The following is a 20442-nucleotide window of genomic DNA, read 5'->3' as shown; positions in this document are numbered from 1 at the left end:
TGCTACCACCATCTTTAGACTTTCTGAGACTAGACTATTCAACATGGCCTTCTGGATAATTTTTTAAACGCAGATTGGAGAATCCCAAATGTTAGTCCTTTCTGATATAAAATTGCTACTCTTAAATAAGAAGTTTATGTCAGGAGGATTGCAATCCTGATGACCTGTAATGGAATGAATGCTTTACATTTCGCTGGAGCTATAGGGAGTTTGGGCATTTGCACTATAAGAGTCTTTTCTAAATTGTCTCATTTTTCAAGAAACAATGTATTACTTAATATAACCAGAGTACTAAAGATCAGTAGATACCCTCCAAGTAAAAGAACACAAGATTATATATCATTTGTATTTTAAATAACATAAATTGGAACTTGACTGATTTTTAGCAAAAAATAACTGAAGGAAAAAATAATTCTGACATTGAATATCCTGGAGAACCATAGTATCATGGTTAAGTGTCTGAACAAATGGCAAAAATTCATGGTTTTGCTCTGCTTCTAGTTAGGTTAGGTCATTGGGCAAGTGAATTAACCATTCTAAGTATCAATTTCCTTTTCTACAATATGAGAGAGTTTTAGAAGGTGATCTCTTACATCCTTTATGCTATCCTAGAACATAAAAATGTCTAAAATTTCAGCTATAAGTAGGCCAGAGAGTAAAAAGTCATTCTTCTGTGAATTATGCAATGTTTTGACTCCAACCAGTAGGAGATTATACTGAAAAGAACTTTATATTTTAATATGCATACCTGGAGGTCATCACCAAATTTCATTATTGCCATGCTGAAGTTAATTTCCAGGACTACAGTGTTTCATATGTGAGCTGATTATGCTGCATGGAGCATAATGTCCAGCCGCTCTGGACAGCAGCTTTCCCTCCCAGTTCCCTCAAGAAGAGTTTTCATTAGTCAGGCACAAATGCTGACAGGGAATTAGATTTCCATCATTCTCTAAAGGTGTTTCAGACACAAAATGGCCTACAGCCCCAAATTATTCTATAGTACAGAGGCTTCGACACAATACAAAAATGCTAGCATAACTCCTTTCTAAAGAGCCTGCAGTTCATCACTAATAAATGACATCTCTGATAGCCCAATATTGTTACCAGAGAACAATATCGAAAGAGAATGATGCTTTCTTTGGGAAGGCATTCTTTGGTTATTGGGAAACGTCATTCTTTGGTTATTTCCAAGATTGGGAAACTAAGAAAACACCTATTCCACCTCAAGTCACATGTGTTTCAGTTGCAGAGTGAGAAATAGAACTGAATGGCCTGACTTCCCAACCCATCAGAAGTTTGCTGATCTCAGAAAACAGACATCCGAACATGCCCCAGGCAAGAAGGCAGGTCATGTTCAGTCAGGAGTACACCAGTCAAGAAGGCAGCTCATGCCCAACCTGTTTCGCTTTCTATAGGTGTAAGACAGAAAATCAAAAAGCTTTATGAACCCCTTATGGAAATGAGAAATAGTTTCCATATGGCTAAGGGCTCACACTCTGGAGGTTGACAGGCATGAGTTTATATCCTAGCCCCATCCTTTGCTAGCGGGGTGGCTTCAGATACTGTTGCCCTGAACTTCACCAAAGCAGACAATGACATGACAGTAGACAAAACGGTGGACATTCAGTATTTCTTGCTTAAGAAAGTGGATGTTGTCCCATAACTGATAGTTGCACATCTCTCTAAACCTTTTTTTATCTGTAAAGCGAGAATAATAATAAAACCTACCTCATAGGGCTGTGAGAATTAAATGAGATAATTCACAGATGTCTGGCAAATAAGTGCTCAGTAAACGTTACCTATTATTTTAAAAATCGATTAACATTTCTATTTCAGTGTCTGATGTTTTGCAGTTGATCAAAATCGTTGTTCTTTGGTTTTGAGACAATAAACGCGTATTCAAAAAGTTTAGAAAGAAAATGTGCCCAGAACAACAGGTTGATTATAAGAACCGTTTGGAGTTCATCATGTCATACATTTCCTTAAGTACTTTTATGTAAAGTTTCTTCATTGCAACCTATTTTTCACAAACTGTTTGGGTGCTGTTACCTTGTGTTCAAACGTTGGTTATCCTCTGTGGGAATCTGTGGTTCGTATCCCAGATTAAGTGGGCAACTCACGCTTTTGGATGGAACGTTGAAACAACGAGGAACTGAAGTGTGTGGGTTGCCAGATATGTTTATTTGTATGTTATGGTATTAAGCAGTCTGTAAGCCACATACTATTTTTTATTTATTTATGGCAAGGAAACACTATTGGCATTAAAAACATATATCCAGGAGGGGTTTCCCTGGTGGCGCAGTGGTTGAGAGTCCGCCTGCCGATGGACACGGGTTCGTGCCCCGGTCCAGGAAGATCCCACATGCCGCGGAGCGGCTGGGCCCGTGAGCCATGGCCGCTGAGCCTGCGCGTCCGGAGCCTGTGCTCCGCAACGGGGGAGGCCACAACATTGAGAGGCCCGCGTACCGAAAAAAAAAAAAAGGAGAAAGGCCTTGTCATTTAAGGTCAGATGTATTACACTTCATTTAATTGGCATAATTTTGAAGAGAAACCTTTGCCCAAGTTAGTTTCTACAACTGTTGGTAGCAGTACAATGATAACTTCTGTGGGAACTGTGGGTGGGGGGAGAGGTGTTTGAATCGTATCAAAATCTTACTCAGAATCTTAACCGCGACCCTCCAAGTCTGCTGGGGGCCGATCACTGCCCTCAGAGAACAGCTGGAACGCTAGTGGCTCCGGGTGGTGCCACCACCCGTCACCCAAGTTGAGGAATGCTGTGGCTTCTCCTGCGTCGTGAACTCGAAGCAGCTTGGTTAGTGGGAGGAAACTCGAGGTGGCCTCGGGGACAGAGCAGAACCTGCCTTCTCCCCATCTTCCTCTTCCTGTGCCCAGCGGCGGCCACGGCGGCAGTGGCGGCAGCCGCCACTGCCGCTGCCGCCGCCGAGCTGGTCACCTGGGCGCCGGCGGAGCTGCCTGGCTGCTGCCTTGGCGGCGGCCTCTCGGAGGGCGAGGAGGGGGCGGCGAAGAGCGAGATATCCATAGTAACACAGGATGCGCCGGGCGCCGAGCGGGACCTAGTGCGGGAGGAGGAAGCCCCCGCGCGCCGGCAGCCCGCGGCGCTAGGCGCCCTGCAGCCCCCGCGCGCCGTGCCCGAGCCCGCGTCGCTCTCGCACTTTGGGTCCGACTGACTGGTAAGCCCTCCCGGGAACTAAGCCAACGCCTCCCACCCGCCCCGGCCACCCACCCCCGGGAGGCAACCGCAGAACAATAGAGAGCGCAGCCGGCCGCCCTGAAGACCGCGCTCGGGGGAGGACGCGCCGCCGCCGCGGACGCCGCCGCCTCCCGGGCTGGCGCGCGCCGCGTGGGGCCGGGCGCGTGCGAGGGCGCGCGGCGGGGTGGGGGGCGCCGCGGGGGGCGCGCACGCGGGCCCGGGGACCTCGCCGGGAGAGCCCGGCGCTCGGCGCGGCGCGGCCAGGCTCGGCGCCTCTCCGCCCCGTTCCTCGGCGCGCTCGCCCTCGCCTCGCGGCTCCCATTCGCTGGGGTGCCCAGAAAGATGCTCAGAGGCAACGGCTAGGGGAGCGGAGGTTCCTGCCACATGTCCGCGTCCTCGGGGGCCAGAGCCCGCCAGCCCTCGCGGATCCCGGCTCGCAGCCAGCCCGCGACCGCTGCCGTCGCTAGTGCCGAGGGGCTCGGGTGAGTAGCGGCGTGACTGCGGGCGGCGTGGGGTACGGCTACCCCGTCCACGGCCCCAGCTTTCCAAGATGCGGTTGCGGGAGAAAAAAAGGAAGCCGGGTCGGAGATCCGGAAAGGCTGCGTTAAGGGTTGCCGGGGCATTTGTTGCAGCCAGGCTGGCGGTCTCCACTGTGTGGGCCTGTTTTTGGGTTTTTTTTTTTTTTTGGTTTTTTTTCCCCCTCAAAAAACATGGTTTGGTTATTGCTTTTCTCTTTCGGGTTGGGCGCATTTTCCCTTTCCTTTCCTCATCTTCGGGGTTGCAAGGAGTTTGAAGCGGTAAATTGCCGGATATCTTTCCAAATGGTTTGACTTTCACGAGTAGATATTTTCCAAAGGTCATTTGTCTTCAGTATTAAAAAGCCACACCAATCCATGTAATTTCCAGGTGCGCTTTGAATCACTTTTGAGGAGTAGCTGGAAAACCAGACCCTGGAAGGGTTGCTGTTGAGCGTGCCCTCTCTCCTCGTATTTTTTATACATTATTAATCGGAGGGGAAAGTGGGCTTGGACTTAACCACTCTACGCCTTGGCGAACTGTATTAGAGCAGCAAAGACTGCAATTTGCTGCTTTCGTGAAGGTCGGATCAACATTTCCATTGAAATCCCAATTTCGGTGGTTGCAACTTGGGTGTAATTTTACTCCAGGCTAAAACTTGCCAAAGGCAAACAAGATGTTGTTTTTATAAGGATGCTGCCACCGCCGCGGTTTGGGGGTTTTTGTCGTTGCTGCTTCCCTCCAAGAAAACCAGCCACCTACAAACATGAGCCCTTAAAACAAATGGGCAGCTCAGGAAGGCTTTACATTTTCAGAGATTGTCCAGGAAGGCTCGTTCTCGCTGCAGTTATCATTTCTCCTCCCTGAGCGACTGAGATGTTAGTTTTAGGAGGCTAAAAATTCAGCCCCCAGGCTGCAGATAAGCACCCAACATATATGGGTAGATCGAAGGCATGTGAGCTTTGGGGTCCTTAACGATTCTTAAACACTTACTAGATTAGGATACTTGCTACTTGGACTCTTGCATGGAAAGGCAACGTGAGGAATTTAGGTACAACGTAAAGACTTTCCTCAACGTTGACACAATTACCAAAGGAGTCTATAAATCTCTCTGGGAGTCTTTACACTAGGGTAGCTTCACGTTGAAGTTTGGAGCCAGTTCTGAGCTTGTTTGGAGCTGGAAGGGAGAGAGAAAAGGAGATTAGGAAACCTCCCAGAGGTTCCTTCCAAACCTGTGTTCTTTGTACTCAGCAGATGAGCTTGGGCAAGGAGATGCCAGTGGTGTCTGGGTTATTTGAGTCCGTGGTGTCGATGGCTCTGTGACAGAATAGACTATAATGACTGGTGCTGGCATTGTCCCACTGCAAAGACTTCACAAGTGTGCCATTCTGTCATTCCACCCTGTCAGTCCTGAATAGTGCTTGGTGTGGTTGCAGTGATCCTCCTGGACTCAGATGGCGGAGAAAAGAGTAACTGGTACAAATGAAATTAAAACAGATTCATGCTACCGGGGCGACTTTGTGACGTATTTTAAAAAACATCGTTACAAAGACTTTTTTAACTTCAGAATGCAGGGGGAAATAATAATGTTGGATAAAAGCAGTGACGAGTCAGTGCTCCTTGCTCAAGGATAGGAACTTCCTCCTACAGTTGCTAATTGCCAAAACTTAATTTTACTGCATTAGAGTTACTTTGCTTGAAGCACTTCGGCACTTTTAGTAGAAGTAATATTTTTCTTCTTAATCAGTGACAGTAGAGTGATAATATATCCATGTATTAGGAATGAGCGACTCTGTATCATTACAGTTCCCCAAAGGGGGACCAGAGAAAGAGAACAAAGTATCTCACCTCTACTTGGAGATCAAATCTCCATTAAAATACTTTTGAAATATAGATACAGCATGGTACAATATTTAATAAGATATTTGGGGGTAACTAGTTTTTAACAAAACTTTGTAAGTACATTTATTTGTCAGCAGTTTAAAATTATAATCACTGGACAGTTAGTATCAATCTAAAAGTTTGCAGGTTTAACTAAATTTGTATACATGTATTGAATTCTGATACATTTCTTTTCTGTTAATTTACTGCGTATGGTATAATTGGTCTGAAATGTTAGGGAATGGCTTTCTTTAAAATAGTAATATTTGTTTAAAGTTACTGTACATATTCTAAATAGAGTAAAAATTAGCAGACATTGTTCAGGAAAGGCATTCCCAATAATCATTTGCGATGTTATTGTCCTCTTTTAAATGTTGGCAAATGTTTACCAGTTTATTATTAACTCATACTCATTGCATCATTCATTGAATGAGGATTTTTGAGCACCATGTGTTTTGAAGCAGGTTTATCCTTTCTCTAAATGGAAGGCAGACATGTTCTTTAAATATTATATTGAAATAAATGTTTTGGCATTATCAGTGTTTATAGCATTGGCAGAGTCTGTATAAACACCGGGTAGAGTTTACTGATGTCCCTAGTTCTAACCAGATGCTAATGTCAACATATGTCACATTAATATCCATCAAGCCAGTTAATGTCCCAGGAAGAATGAACAATTAGCAAAATTAATTAGGAGATCTGCTTGACTGAAGTCATTAATGGTCATCAGTAAAACATTTGTATTACCATAGGCATGTTTGATTTTTATACATTTTGGATTTATAGCAGTAATTCAGATTTAGCATTTACAAGTGCCACTACCAGTAATCAAAGTACAAGGTCTTCCATAAGCCACCAGTAATTAACAGAAGTGTGAACAGAAACCAGATTTATTTATTGGTTACCTATTTTTTTTTCCTTTCATGGACAATAGCCAGTAACAAAGCATAAGTGTTTGCGGTGGAATTTAATGGCAGTGGATAGCAGTAAGCCTTGGAAAAAGTGTTGCATGTGTATTTCTTTAAGTGAAAGAGTACATTAGCTGTGATGTCTTTACTCTTGTATTAATATTTGATTTCTTTAAAATGATTGTTTTCAAAGTGCAATGCTGTCAATATATTTAATAATTTGCTTGAGAAAGAACATTTACATGAATGCATTTATCTTCCCACATATCTGTCAATAATGCATTGTTCCAGAAATCTATTTTTATGTAGATGGAATTTTCATGTAAAAATTAGCCTTCTTATAATTCTAGTGTGATCTGAAAACCATTCTTGTTCATCTGATTTTTGCTTTCTCTCCATGAAATCATGAGACGGTTTTTTTAGAAGTCAAACTATGATTAAGCTGAGTCTTTTTTTTCTTTAAAAAAAACTGTGAGAATAGTTTGTTTAGAAGAAAATTCAAAGTTAATTCCCTTAAAAATTTTATGTTTAGGCAGTATCTCCCGATTCTGGTATTTACAGAGCAAAGACTTACTGGTAGTTTTCTCATATGGGGATAGGAAGGAGTGCAGAGAAGATCAATACAGGATTTGATCTGGAAGAAGCAAAACTGCATGTTCTGATCCCCTCTGTTACTAAATGCTTTATAGTGTGTTTTTAGGTGAATCTCAAAACAGAATTTTTCTATAAATGGCTTTTGTGGATACGTCTCTTTTGGGTTTGGAATTAAGGTAACTAAACTGAAATTACTTACTTCACAAGACTAACCACAAGAACATGCTCTGGAAAATCAATGGCTGCATTGAGATTGTCCAGATACCCATGTTTACCACGTTCCAGCCCCTCTGTCACTATAGACAGCCACCTTTGAAGCATACAGAAATCAGTGGGCAACCCCAGCACAGTCTCAGCACTGCTTGGCCATATGTTTAAGTGGTACTCAGTTCTGTAGGTCTTATAACATTGGTCAGGGCTAGGTTTTATGACCCTGTGAAAACTAAGACACTTGGCAGGAGAAAATTGTATTTTAAGACTATTTGAGCACATTTCAGTTAGAAGAATTTTTTTGTAACTGTAAGTTTTATGGTCTGTTTTTGGTTTCAATTAAGGCTTGAGCGTGACTTGCACATAGTCGTAATTGCAGCAGGTGGTATGTTTTGTGTTGTGTAATGTTCATAAAAGTCTCGTTTCCTGATGTTTAGAAATCATGACCATTTTGTAGTTATTCTTCCAGAAATACAAAATGTAACTGTAAAAATAAGCTGCTCCTCTTTAGCTCCATCATTCATTTCTTCAGAAAAGATGTGCAGACCATATGCAGCATCTCTTGGCTCTTAATACTTTTTTTTTTCTGTCTTAACTGTCAATTTAGTGTAAAAATAATTGGTTCAAATTGTTTTCTAGTAGTATAGCTTTCTCTCTGGAATGAAAGGTCTGGCATTGCGTCCTAAATATCTCCCAAGGCTTGGTTGGTACTCTTGTTATGAGTGATGCTATTTTTTTCACCCTACTGGTAGATCAGTCGTACACACTCATGCCAAACCAAATTTGGTACAAAGCTTCAAATTAGAAATAAATAGTCCCTCCCAAGTTTCAACATTATTTACACACTGGCTCTCCCTCCTTTTACATCCCCAGAACTATTCCAGATAGGAACCAAGCTGTCTTGGAAGATGCAAATTCCTAGTAGCTAACAGAAGGAACTTTTTCCCCTTCTTTTCCTGACCACTCATCACTGACTTTTTCTCTCCTCTCATTCACTGCTCTTAGCTCAGGTATCTTTCAAATCACATAATCTCTTTAATCCCTTTCATTAGGTTTCTCATTACTAAAACCTCCAGAAAATCTGTTATTTCCTCTTTTATGTTTTTGATACAGTGACCCAAGTCATGGCTGATAAGTATTTAGGGTGCTAACAGTGTTATGTCTGTTATCAAAGGAGCTGAAATCTATAAATTTTAAAGTTCTATGAATAAAAAACCAGGACCGGGAAGCTCTAAGGCCCTTCAAAATGGACCTGAAGCCCCCTTCAGAATATCCATAAATGTCTCCACCAATATGAAAGATAAATAATAATTGTAATTTGTTCATATTAAATAAATTAAAATATTTCTTTTAAATTGTATATTATGCCAGTGATAATTCATCATGTTGATTTTCTAGTATTTTTGTTGAATTTTCTAGAATTTTTCTAGAAAAAATTTTATTTTCTAGAATCTATTTTCTAGAATTTTTGTTGCATATATACAGAATTTTAGCCCAGTAGACATTCGTGGGCTCTAACGCTAATATTTAATTATTGTTTATACTGTGGCTTAGTTGAAGGAATTTGCATTCTGAATTCTAAACAACTGACCTAAAAGAGATTTGCCAACACAACCCTTTGAGAAACAGTATCTGTGTGTATTCAATTCATTCACTTGAGAAATTTTTACGGAATGTCTACTGTCTTCAAGGCACTGTTGTTAGGGCAGGAGATATAATGATGAACAGAATAGACAAGGTCTCTGTTTTGTAGAGCAGATATTTAATGGGGAAAGTTTAATACAAAACAAGTAAATAAATAAATGGAGAAGATGATCTCAGACAGTGGTAAGTGCTATGAAGGGCATATAACAGGGTGAAGTGCTTGAGGGTGTTCTGGAGGGGAATGATGCTACTTTTAAAAAGTTGTTCAGAGAAGGTCTCACTAAGAAGGTGTCCATCAAACAGAGAATGGTGAGCAGGAACCAGCCATGCAGAGAAACCTGGGGAAGGAGCATTCAGTCAAAGGTACCCACTCACCTAAGTGCCCTTGGGGGACAGTCACAGTATGTTTGGGTAACAGAGAGCAGTACAGTGTGCCTGGGTCCTTGCCCACTCAGGTCAGCCTTGCTGGTCATGGCAAAGGGTTTGGGTTTTATTCTAAAAGCAACATGAAGCAAATGGAGGATTTAAAGCAGAAGTACAACAGCTTTACCTTTGGAAAGAATACACTGGCTGCCGTGGGAAGACTGGACAAAACCAGAGGCAGAACGGACATAGAGGAACCACATAGAAGGCTATTATAATAGTCCAGGTGAGAATTGATAGAGATTTGGGCTAGGGTAGTGACAGTTAACAAAGAAGAGCTGTGGGAAGATTCGGAGTATCAAATTGTGAAAAGCTTTTGTGAAGTTCTACAAATATAAGAAAATACAAAAAAGAAAATAACAATTCTCACAGTTCTCACCATCCAAAGTAATATCTTGGCATTTTTTAAGGAAAAATTATCACCACATTATTTTTTATATTTTGATATTTGATCATAAGACATAATTCAGGCGATGCACATAATAAAAATACTATAATTTTTAAATTACGCTAAACCCCACCACCCAGAAATAACCATCTTTAACATTAGACTAATATCATTTAAGGCATGTTTCTATGCATATATACAGAGGGATTGGTAGATGGATGCATGAATAGAAAGAAATGTTGATACTTTTATGGTAATGGCAATAATGGAATCATACTGGAGATGCTGTTTCTAAATAAAAAGTATTAAAATTTGTTTTCTTATGTTTAACAGCATAAAAAAATGGAAGTAAGAAAAGCTAAATAATTATTGAACTTCAAACAAAGTTCTCCTTCCTACAAGTTATTTCCTAAAAGATCTCCCTTTATGTTTAAGAGAAATGGTTATGATTAACGGTTATTAAATGGCTATGGTTAAGAGAAATGAAAAATGTTAAGAGGTTTGAGCAGGAGTGGATTGAGATTTTGTAGGAAGGTTATTACAAGTTGGGACTCCTCTTTAAGAAAACAGAGTATATTTTACAAAAACATGATCATGTGAATGCTTTGCTGTGACCACCCCCAGGGCCAGCGAAAAACAAAACACCCACGTAGGTGAAAGGCCTTGAAGCTTAAGTAGCTTTACAGTAAATCCACCTCAGGGTTGCAATTATTATGCTTTTTAAACTACATATTCCAGCTTTAAGTACGTTATCACCCATCTCCTCTCCTCAGCTAATAATTTTAATTAATTTATATTGATCATGTTGTAATGCTTGCTATTATGTAATCATAAAATCATAATTACTAAGTTTATTTAATATAAATTCTTCTATTCAAATAGACCCAGTGTTTCCCAGTCCTTTAGTATAGCTTCTCCATTTCTAAATAAGTTCTTTGATTCATCTCTTAATTGCCTAGATGTCATTGTCAATTGCTTTCTGTTCTTATTTCAAGAAAGACTTGTAGCTACTGCATTTCTGAGAGTTTTTGTTTTTGTTTTTTTAATATTCGAGAGTATCTTTCTGTTACTTTTATAATTGAAACAACATTGAGGCTGAGTATAATATTCTTGTGTTGTGCTCTCTTTCCCTTATAGTTTTGCAGCCATTACCCCATTGTTGAGTAGCATTCACTATTACTGTGCAGTCTGAAGCCACCCTTTGTAGGTGTTTGCTTTTTCTGCCTGGATAGCAAAGAATTCTTTCTTCATCCTCATAGTTCAGTAGCATAGCTAGGATATGTCTTGTTGAATGTTCTGTGTCAGAATTTTCTGCAATACAATGTGCTCTTTAAATCTGCTGACATTGTATCATATCTTTTATTATACATTTTATTCCATTTGTATTGTTACCTACTTTGGGGCCATCAATTATCCTTATTTTGGATCATCTTTGTCTCTCTTCCATATCTCTTAATTTCTTTATACTTTAATCTTTTTGTCATTTTCAGCAGCATTCACAGTGATTATGTCAATCCTTTCCTCTGTGTTAGTAATTCCATTTTCAGAAGTGTCTACTCTGTTTCTTGATGTTTCTAATTTATTGATTGATTCTAAAATGATGCTCTTTGGTCCTTAAATAGTTTCATTAGGTCCACAATCTCTCTTTTCATCTCATTCATTTGTTTCATTATTCTGTCTTTAGCTTCAGTTTTTACTGAAATCATTCTTCTGTAGTAGAACGTTTGTGTGAGGAGGTCCTTCCTCTTATTTGAATAAATTTATTCTAGATTTGCTTCCTCATGCTATGACCCTTGCATTTTATATTCTTCCCTTCCCTCCTTCCTCTCTCCCTCCTTCCTTTCGTCCTCTCTCCTTCTGTCCTTTCCTCCTTCCTCCCTTCCTTGCATATCTGCCTTGCTATTTTTTTTCATCCGGCTGGTGCTTGGGGAGCTTTGCCCAGACATGGTGTAAGTAACTCCTTAGATCACTTCCCACCTTTTGGGGGACCAGTTTGATTTTTTTCTTTGAGCTATGTTTTACTGCCTGGACCTGTCCACTTTTCTGAAGTGGGAGGGAGTTGCCAAGGGAGGTAGAAATCGTGGAGAGAGGTAGCTCATGCCCTGTGCAGCCTTGATTACGTTTCCAGGGCTTTGCCTTCTCAGGTTTTGCAGAATGTCCCTGTTATCAGCATTCATTTCAGCAAACTGGGAAGGGGTAGGTGGGAGATACCAAGGACAGTCTTTTTATAATCAACTAAAGGGTTCCATGTGAGCTGGCAGCTACCCTGGAGGTAACCTAGGACTTCATGGGTCTCCTTATCACAGTGGGCAGCCCTGGAGTCTTCAGTTCCATGGAGTCAGCCCTTTGCTCCCTTTTTCTCATTTCACATGTTTCCATCACTCCTCCATAGAGAGAGGAAACAGATAAGGATATTCACTGAGTGTGTGCTTTCTCTAAATTCAGGGTTATTACTGAGAATTCTCAGAGTTTTGTTGACTGTCTGGACAGTGAGAACAGGGTTGGGAATCAAGCAACACTGTGCCTCTTCATCCTGCTCCAGAATCTTCTCTTTCTTTCCTTGGCTGCCAGTGTTGAAGTTTGTTTATATTTGTTTATGTTCCTTTCCTTGATTGGTTACTGTTGGTATTTTTTTCATACTGTTTACTATTTTTTTTCCACATTTTGTTGGGTATTTGGGAAGGGAAGTTCTGTGAGGCAGTTTAAATTTGCCATCTTAAATCAGACTCTGGGATATATTTTGGAGACAGAATTTAGATGTCTTGCTGATGAATTAATTTGAAAGATGAAGGGAAGGGAGGAGTTATGGATGATGCCTAAATTTTTGGCCTTAGCAACTGGGTGGGTGATGAACAGATTGGGCCAGTGTTGGGAGAAGGAATCAGGGGTTCTGTTTTAAGCATTTTAAATCTAAGAAACTTGATATCCATGTGGAAATGTCAAGCAGGTGGTTGGCTCTACTAGCCTGAAACCCAGGGGAAAGATGCTCAGCATATAGGTGGTACCTAAAAGCACATGCGTGGATGAGATCACCTAGGGAGAGAGAATATAATATTGGGAAATGTATAATGAATATGTACTAATCAGGATGTGTGGGTGTGTGGACTCTCCAGGCTCAGTGTAAACTCTTCTTAATCTGACAGATGTCTGAAATCTTTCAGTATAAATGTATCAGGTTAATGTTTGGTATGAATTAGTGAGAAATGTAGGTCAGGGAACATTTTGAAAGATGGGAAATTTTATACTTCTAGATCTACACAGTAACACAGTAAAGTGCTGCCTTTCAAAGATGGTTTAGACTTGCTTTTTAGCTCTTACCACATCAATTATCTGTATTTGAGGATGATAAAGATTTAATTTTAAACAAATATATAGCTTATTAGTTATGAAGACTCAATTTTTTCTTTCAAAATGAATCTATATATACATTTTTATTTAATACATACTTTTACAATTAAAATATAGCTTTTGCTTATAGTAGATGTACATTGTACATTTTAAAGCATTGCTATATTTGGAGGGAATGTGCTTAATGAAAAGGATACTGTTCTGGAAATTAGGAAACAAATTCTAGATCCAACTCCATCAGTAATAAAAATTAGCAGTATGAAACACACATAATCCTTTCAGTGTGACAGGTGCTGTTCTAAACACTTTACATAATATTTACTTTTTTAAGAAGTTGTATAGTCACACAGCTTTCAGCTACTTAATCTCCCAGGACTTTAGCCTCCTCATTTGTAAAGCCAGTGTTCCCTCTAGCTCTAAAATTCAGCATGATTTATCTTTAATTTTACAATTTTATCAAGAAACGTAAAAATGTTTTAATGATCTTATTAACCAAAGCAAATGGTAACAGACTCTTTTATAGTCAGGGGAAGATGAACCGTTATATCACAAAGGTTGACCAGTAAATTATGGAGATTTTGGTCGACTAGGATTGCATCCCAAACATACCTCCCCTTATGCTTTTGGTCACACTTTACCTAAAACATAAGGATTTTTTTTTTTTTTTTTTTTTTTTTTGCAGTATGGCAGTTACTTGCCCAGTTGCTAGGTAACAAGGCAGATCTCTATAGCTTTATCTGAACACACAGCAGATGATTTTTTAGTGACAATTGTTTATATCCAATATATTAAAGTATGCTGTATTGATAATGATTAAACTGTTGATTTATCTACTGTGCATTTGCAAGAAAGTGTGCAGTAGTTCACAAAGCTAGTTTTGTTCTAATCTTTCTCAAAAGCATTATTAATATTTGCCACTAAGAATGACCAGTTGTCTAGCAAAGAAGCAATAGCTAGATTGTTTATTTGATAATCCTTCCAGGTTGCTGATCACAATCAAAAGCATTGCCACACCTTTCTGATTAATTATGCTGTACATCTTCTGGGAGGGATGTTTTGTTCTTCTGTGGGGTCCATTCATATGTTATAAAGTTTGAATTTTGTGAAAATTGATATTCTTTATATCGCTTGTGGGAGCGATTCCTCGTACTATAATCATTCAGGAGATCTAGCTGTACACTGAGAAGTAGCAGTTGATTTAGAAGAATTGTCATTTTAAAACATTATCCAAATTTATTATTTTTTTTGTCTTTTGGTACAGAGGGGAGAAATCATAGCTGCACATCACCAATGTTACATAATCAGCAATGGTGTGTTGTTAGAGATCTTTTAACAAAAGTTACAATTAAAAGATCTGGGGGCTTCCCTGGTGACGCAGTGGTAGAGAGTCCACCTGCCATTGCAGGGGATACGGGTTCGTGCCCCGATCCGGGAAGATCCCACATGCCGCGGAGCGGCTGGGCCCGTGAGCCATGGCCACTGAGCCTGCGCATCCGGAGCCTGTGCTCCGCGACGGGAGAGGCCACAACAAGTGAGAGGCCCACGTACCACGAAAAGAAAAAAAAAAAAAGAAAAGATTTGCAATTTAAGTATTATAACCAGTAAATTTCCATAATAAGGAAGGAAAAAATCTCCACTCTTTGTGGATTTTGTTCACAATATTTGCTTTTAATCAGGTGGATTTATTTGCTTGAATGTTTCTTAGTATATGCCAGGAAACATGTGAAGTATATGCTTATTCCAAATTCATTTTCCTCCCGACATTTATATTGGTAAATTTGGATGATTATTATATAGAAGTTATCCATTGAGTTAATAGTCCTTTGTCACAGTCTTTTCAACTAAAAGTCAAAAGGCTATTTTATACTGTAATGGAGAAGAGGTGTCTGTTGAGCCTTGCACTTTTGTGGTAGAGTAGCTGTAATTAGTACATCAGCTATGGGATAATTCAAAATTATGGTACAATTTCCTTTGTAGCATAAGAAATATCACAATAGGTAATGTTAGGATTCAGGTTTGTCTTAAAAGATTTAGTTTATAGGACAGTGACATAAGAAAATTCTTGGAGATTATTTGTTCACAAGTTATTTTTTGATGATAGCAGAAAGAATGCATTCTGTAGAATCAGAAATCACAGAGACAAAAATGAGTTATTACCTGTCTCTTGGGAGAACTCAAGGTAACCCTGTCTTTACAAGTCAGCACACCAGGAAGCTAGTTTATATAGAAAATAGTTTAATATGGAAAATTGTGCTTTAATAATACCTACTAATTAAATGCCTGCATTCAATAAAATATAGTTCTCGCTGCCTGAAAACTATAAAAGCCACCTGGAATGATTCTGAATTTCTGTAGTCTTGAGTAAACCACAAGCAAGGCGTATATTTTATTGACTGTGGACTGAAGGCCTGAGCTATTTTCAAGACAATTAAACAGTAATTTATTTGACTCTTTACAGTGTTCAGTTATCACTGTGGCATTTAAATACCGAAAGTGAAATGGAAATCAGCCCTCTGATTTCTCCACTTTTCATATTCTCAGTGACATACAGTTTTGCCTAGTTTTTAGAAAACATTCTGTTATACAAACCATCACTTATTATACAAAAATTTTTAAATCATTTCAGGCAGGGAGTCGAAGCAGATGTCTGTTTGCCATATAACAGTAGTTCTCTCCTTATAGGGGAACTCACTGCAAGATTTCATTAGGTTTTTTTATCTTTCTCATAGTAATTTTGGGAAAAAAACCAAACCTGTGTTTATACAGAACTTATAGAAACTTATCCATCTTGTTAAGCTAGGTAAACTTGTGAATTCCAGTTAAGGTTGACTTATTTCATATTCTTATTTTTGATTGTCATATTGTTACCAAAACCCAACTCCATGTGATTGCTACCTTCTTTTGTGTCTTATTTTAGAAACATTATTTGAATGGACTTTCTTCATCACCCTGTGTGTCTTTGTGATTATTGTTGCTATATCATTTTAAATGATTTTAATGGAAATCTTTTTTCTCTCTCTCAATACTGGAGCCTATCTCCTATAGAGAAACTAGGTAATCCTAAATATGAGCTGTTATTGTCTCACTTTTAGGCTTTACTTACTTTTAAAAAGGGTTCTGTGGCCATAGAAAATAACACATAGATTTGTCAGAAGATTAGCATCCTAGGATATGAAAGCTACATTCTGCAAAGCATTGGAGTTGGTTCTGTTTTGTATTGTTAACATATATTTTATACTTTTAATTATTGTTTATCACACTGTGCAAAAAAGAAAAAAGCCGAATAATCTAGTGTTCAACTCCCTTTTTGTTTATCCAGGCATTATGGGAATTTTAGTTGAGGGTGAGACTAATACTGAATAATCATTTCAAAAGCAAATGTCATTTCTGATTTTAAAAAATGATTCTAATTTGTGTGTGTGTATGTGTGTGTGTGTGTGTGTGTGTGAGTGACTATGAAGATTCCAAGAGAATTTATTTGTCCAATATTCAGGGTGCCTGAAAGCCTAAATGTATTTATCCATACTATATGGATTAATAATTATTTTTAAGGATTTAAAGATTATTTTATGGCTCTTTTTCTCAGAACACCCTCAGACACTGTTTAAAGAATTTTCAACTGAGGTTTATCAAATGCCACAAAATCATAGGAGGGATAGGAATTGAAAAAAGGGAGGGGAGAGGGAAAGGAACAGAAAGCGGCAGAAATACATAAAGAAAAATGAGGAAGAGCAAAAAGTTTAAATTTTTATTATGTGTCAACAGAATACTTCGTACAAGTTGCTTCATTTCTTCTGAAGAATGGTGAGGAAAGATGGGCTTGGGAGTGCTTGTGATTCCTCGAATTGCGACTTACCTCCACCACTAATTGGCTGTGTGTGCTTTGGGGAAGTTACCAAATTGAACCTTTCAGAGCCTTATTTTCCTCATCTGTAAAACAGTCATGATGTTTACCTTGCACGGTTATTCTGAGGACTAAGAGGTTGGACAGACAGGTAGATGGATAGCCCTCTGACGCACAGTAGGTGCTGAATAAACCTCTAGCTGCTACTTTTGATAGTTCTTATATTTGTTAGAGACATTTTCTTTCATCCTTAGCCACCAAATATCAATACAGAACCAATTTTAGGACCATGAATGTTGCTTTCAAACCAACAGATCTGAAAACTTATAGCCAGGACAAGAACTTAAAGCCCAAAGCAAACCTAGAGTGGCTGACTGTGGCCTCCAGTTGTCCTCTGCATGGCCCCAGGGTGCCACTCCCACAGACAGTCTGTGCAATGTGATGCCAATTCAGTTGATCTGTTCTTGGTCTCTGCTTTTAAAGAAGCATAAAAATCAAGGCATGAAAAACTTTTTTTTTGTTCAAAACTACTTATGTGTTGTAAGTCCCCTTGTACAAAAGATGGGAAAATAACTTGTTTCCAGATCTGTTGGTTTTGGCATCCTCATATGAACCATCATCTCTCAAGGGGGTGCTCTGGCCAACAAGAGAGTTGATATATATATATATATATATATAGAGAGAGAGAGAGAGAGAGAGAGAGAGAGAGAGAGAGAGAGAGAGAGAGAGAGAGGGAGGGAGAGAGAGGGAGAGAGAGGGAGAGAGAGAGCACCAAAGCAATCTTGAGGAAGAAGAACAGAGCTGGAGGTATCATGCTCCCTGATTTCCGACTATACTACAAAGCTACAGTAATCAAAACAGTGTGGTAGTGGCACAAAAACAGACACATATATCAATGGAACAGAATAGAGAGCTCAGAAATCAACCAACACACTTAGGGTCAATTAATCTGTGACAAAGGAGGGAAGAATATACAGTGGAGAAAAGATAGTCTATGCAATAAGTGGTGCTAGGAATACTGGACAGCTACATGTAAAAGAATGAAATTAGAACATTTTCTCACACCATATACAAAAATAAACTCAAAATGGATTAAAGACCTAAACGTAAGACCAGAAACGATATAACTCCTAGAAGAAAATATAGGCCGAACAGTCTTTGACATAAATCGTATCAATATATTTTTTATCTGTCTCCCATGACAAAGGAAACAAAATCAGTGGGACCTAATTAAACTTAAAAGCTTTTGCACAGCAAAAGAAACCATCAACACAACAAAAAGACATCCTGCTGAATGGGAGAAACTATTTGCAAATGATATGACCAATAGGGGGTTAATATCCAAAATATATAAATATCTCATACAACTCAATATCAAAAAAAAAAAAAACCTTTTAAAAATGGGCAGAAGACCTGAATAGACATTTTTCCAAAGAAGACATACAGATGGCCAACAGGCACATGAAAAGATGCTCAACATTGCTAATCATCAGGGAAATGTAAATCAAAACCACAATGAGATATCACCTCACACCTGTCAGAATGGCTATAGTCAAAACAAATGTTAACAAGAATGTGGAGAAAAGGGAAGCCTTGTACACTGTTGGTGAGAATGTAAATTGGTTCAGCCACTGTGGAAAACAGTATGGAGGTTCCTCAGAAAACTAAAAATAGAACTACCATACGACCCAGCAATCCCACTACTAGGCATATACCCAGAGAAAATGAAAACACCGATTCAAAAAGATACATGCACCACAATGTTCATAGCACTATTATTTACAATAGCCAAAATAGGGAGCCAACCTAAGTGTCCATCAACAGATGAATGGATAAAGAAGATGTAGTGTATATCTACAATGGAATATTACTGAGCCATAAAAAAGAATGAAATTTTGCCATTTGCAACAACATGAATGGACCTGGAGGGCATTATCCTTAGTGAAATTAGTCAGACAGAGAAAGAGAAATTCTGTACATTATCAATTATATGTGGAATCTAAAAAATAAACAAATGAATATAACAAAAGTTACCAGTGGGGGGAAGGAAGGGGGAAGGGACACCATAGGGGTAGGGGATTAAGAGGTATAAACTACTATGTAAAAAATAAATAAGCTACAGTATCTGAGGGTCTTCTGAGAAGAAGAGCCATAAAATAATCTTTAAATCCTTAAAAATAATCATTAATCCACATAGTATGGATAAATATATTTAGGCTTTCAGGCACCCTTCACGTTCCCACCTAGGCCTAGAGTATTTATGTTCAGTGAATATGTGTAGAATAAATAATATTGGAGATTGGGGGACAGGTTTGTGCGTAATGCCTATATTGTTTTATCTCTCACTTAAAAATCTAAAATAAAAAATTAATTGTTGCCCCATTAGCCAGTATGACATTTGCTAGATTCTTCTTGATAAAGATAAGGGTAGCTAGACAGTTCTTAAAGGATGCCTTCTTGTTCCTAGCTTGAATCCTAACAAAACTAGAATGCCTTCATATACTAAACAAGCAAACACAAACAAAACCAACCCCCCAAAACAAAACACAACAACTAAAAAAAAATCCTTGATCATTAAAAAAGAAATAATATTTCTTGTTTGTGACTTTATTAATTCACTCATGCTTACCATGTATAAGTCATCAAAGAAGAAGGGAGAAAGCCATTTTGGACTTCCTCTGCCACTAGTTTCCACTTACTAAACATTCAACCTGTTGTACTACCCCAGTAATAGGTCAGGAAGTATTTCTTCAAGTTGATTTAAAATAAGCTTTGACTGATGTTGTTTTCCTATTATTTCTAGTAATGGAAGGGTCAACCTGATAATGTTGATATCTGTTGTTTGGAGGTAGTTCCTATCTCATTAGAAGTTTTGGATAATAAGAATCAAGATGGCATCACAACTCCTTCCTGGGCAGAACTTCCAATGATACTGCCCCATCGCTGAGACTGCTCTTTCCATATCTCTTTAGTCTCAGGAGGGATTTGTTAGGCTGTAGGTAGAATGCAACTCATTGTCTTCATAGGTGCCTATAGCTTAACTACATAGTGTTTTTATGAGCCACTCAGACCCAAACTGGCCCCATTAGATTGGCCGTGTTGCTATTCTGGTTAATTACTTGTCATCTAATTGCATTATTTAGCTATATATGCATAGTGACCCGAAGGCCAAGTGCTTTTCTTTATTGTACAATTACTCTGAATAAACTCACCGTGAAAGTAGAATTTAAATACCTGTTGTAAAATACCACTTCTGAAAGCCTGTTTTGGACTTTTTGCCAATGCTTTGATGCATTTTTAAAGAAAGCAATCTAAAAATATCATGTGATTTCTACCTGTACCCTAAAGCCATTAAATATTCTTTTCTGTGATTGCTCTTATGTTCAGTTTATTTAACTAAAAAGTTTGGTATCCCCATAGTTTCTGATTGTGAAGGTCTTTCTGCACATTCTTGATCATTTTAGTTTATTCTAAT

The 20442-nt window shown here is 38.8% G+C and overlaps 1 protein-coding gene across 11 annotated transcripts in view; it reads left to right on the top strand.

Moving 5' to 3' along the window:
- Positions 1-20442, top strand: part of ANKS1B (ankyrin repeat and sterile alpha motif domain containing 1B) — a 1152360-nt gene that overhangs the window by 996973 nt on the left and 134945 nt on the right. Inside the window, exon 1 of one of the 11 annotated variants that reach the window (XM_060025447.1) lies at positions 3176-3191. The exons of 9 other annotated variants lie outside the window; for them this stretch is intronic. The gene's annotated coding sequence lies outside the window, so the exon portion shown is untranslated. Of the gene's footprint in view, positions 1-3175; positions 3192-3442; positions 3694-20442 lie in introns of those variants that run through there. One more of the 11 variants, XM_060025445.1, reaches the window with a different exon arrangement.

This window comes from Delphinus delphis, chromosome 11 (assembly GCF_949987515.2).
Source record: "Delphinus delphis chromosome 11, mDelDel1.2, whole genome shotgun sequence".
NCBI classification, from domain to species: domain Eukaryota; kingdom Metazoa; phylum Chordata; class Mammalia; order Artiodactyla; family Delphinidae; genus Delphinus; species Delphinus delphis.
Note: the sequence above shows the minus strand (reverse complement) of the source record. Positions and strands in the feature narration are given on the sequence as shown.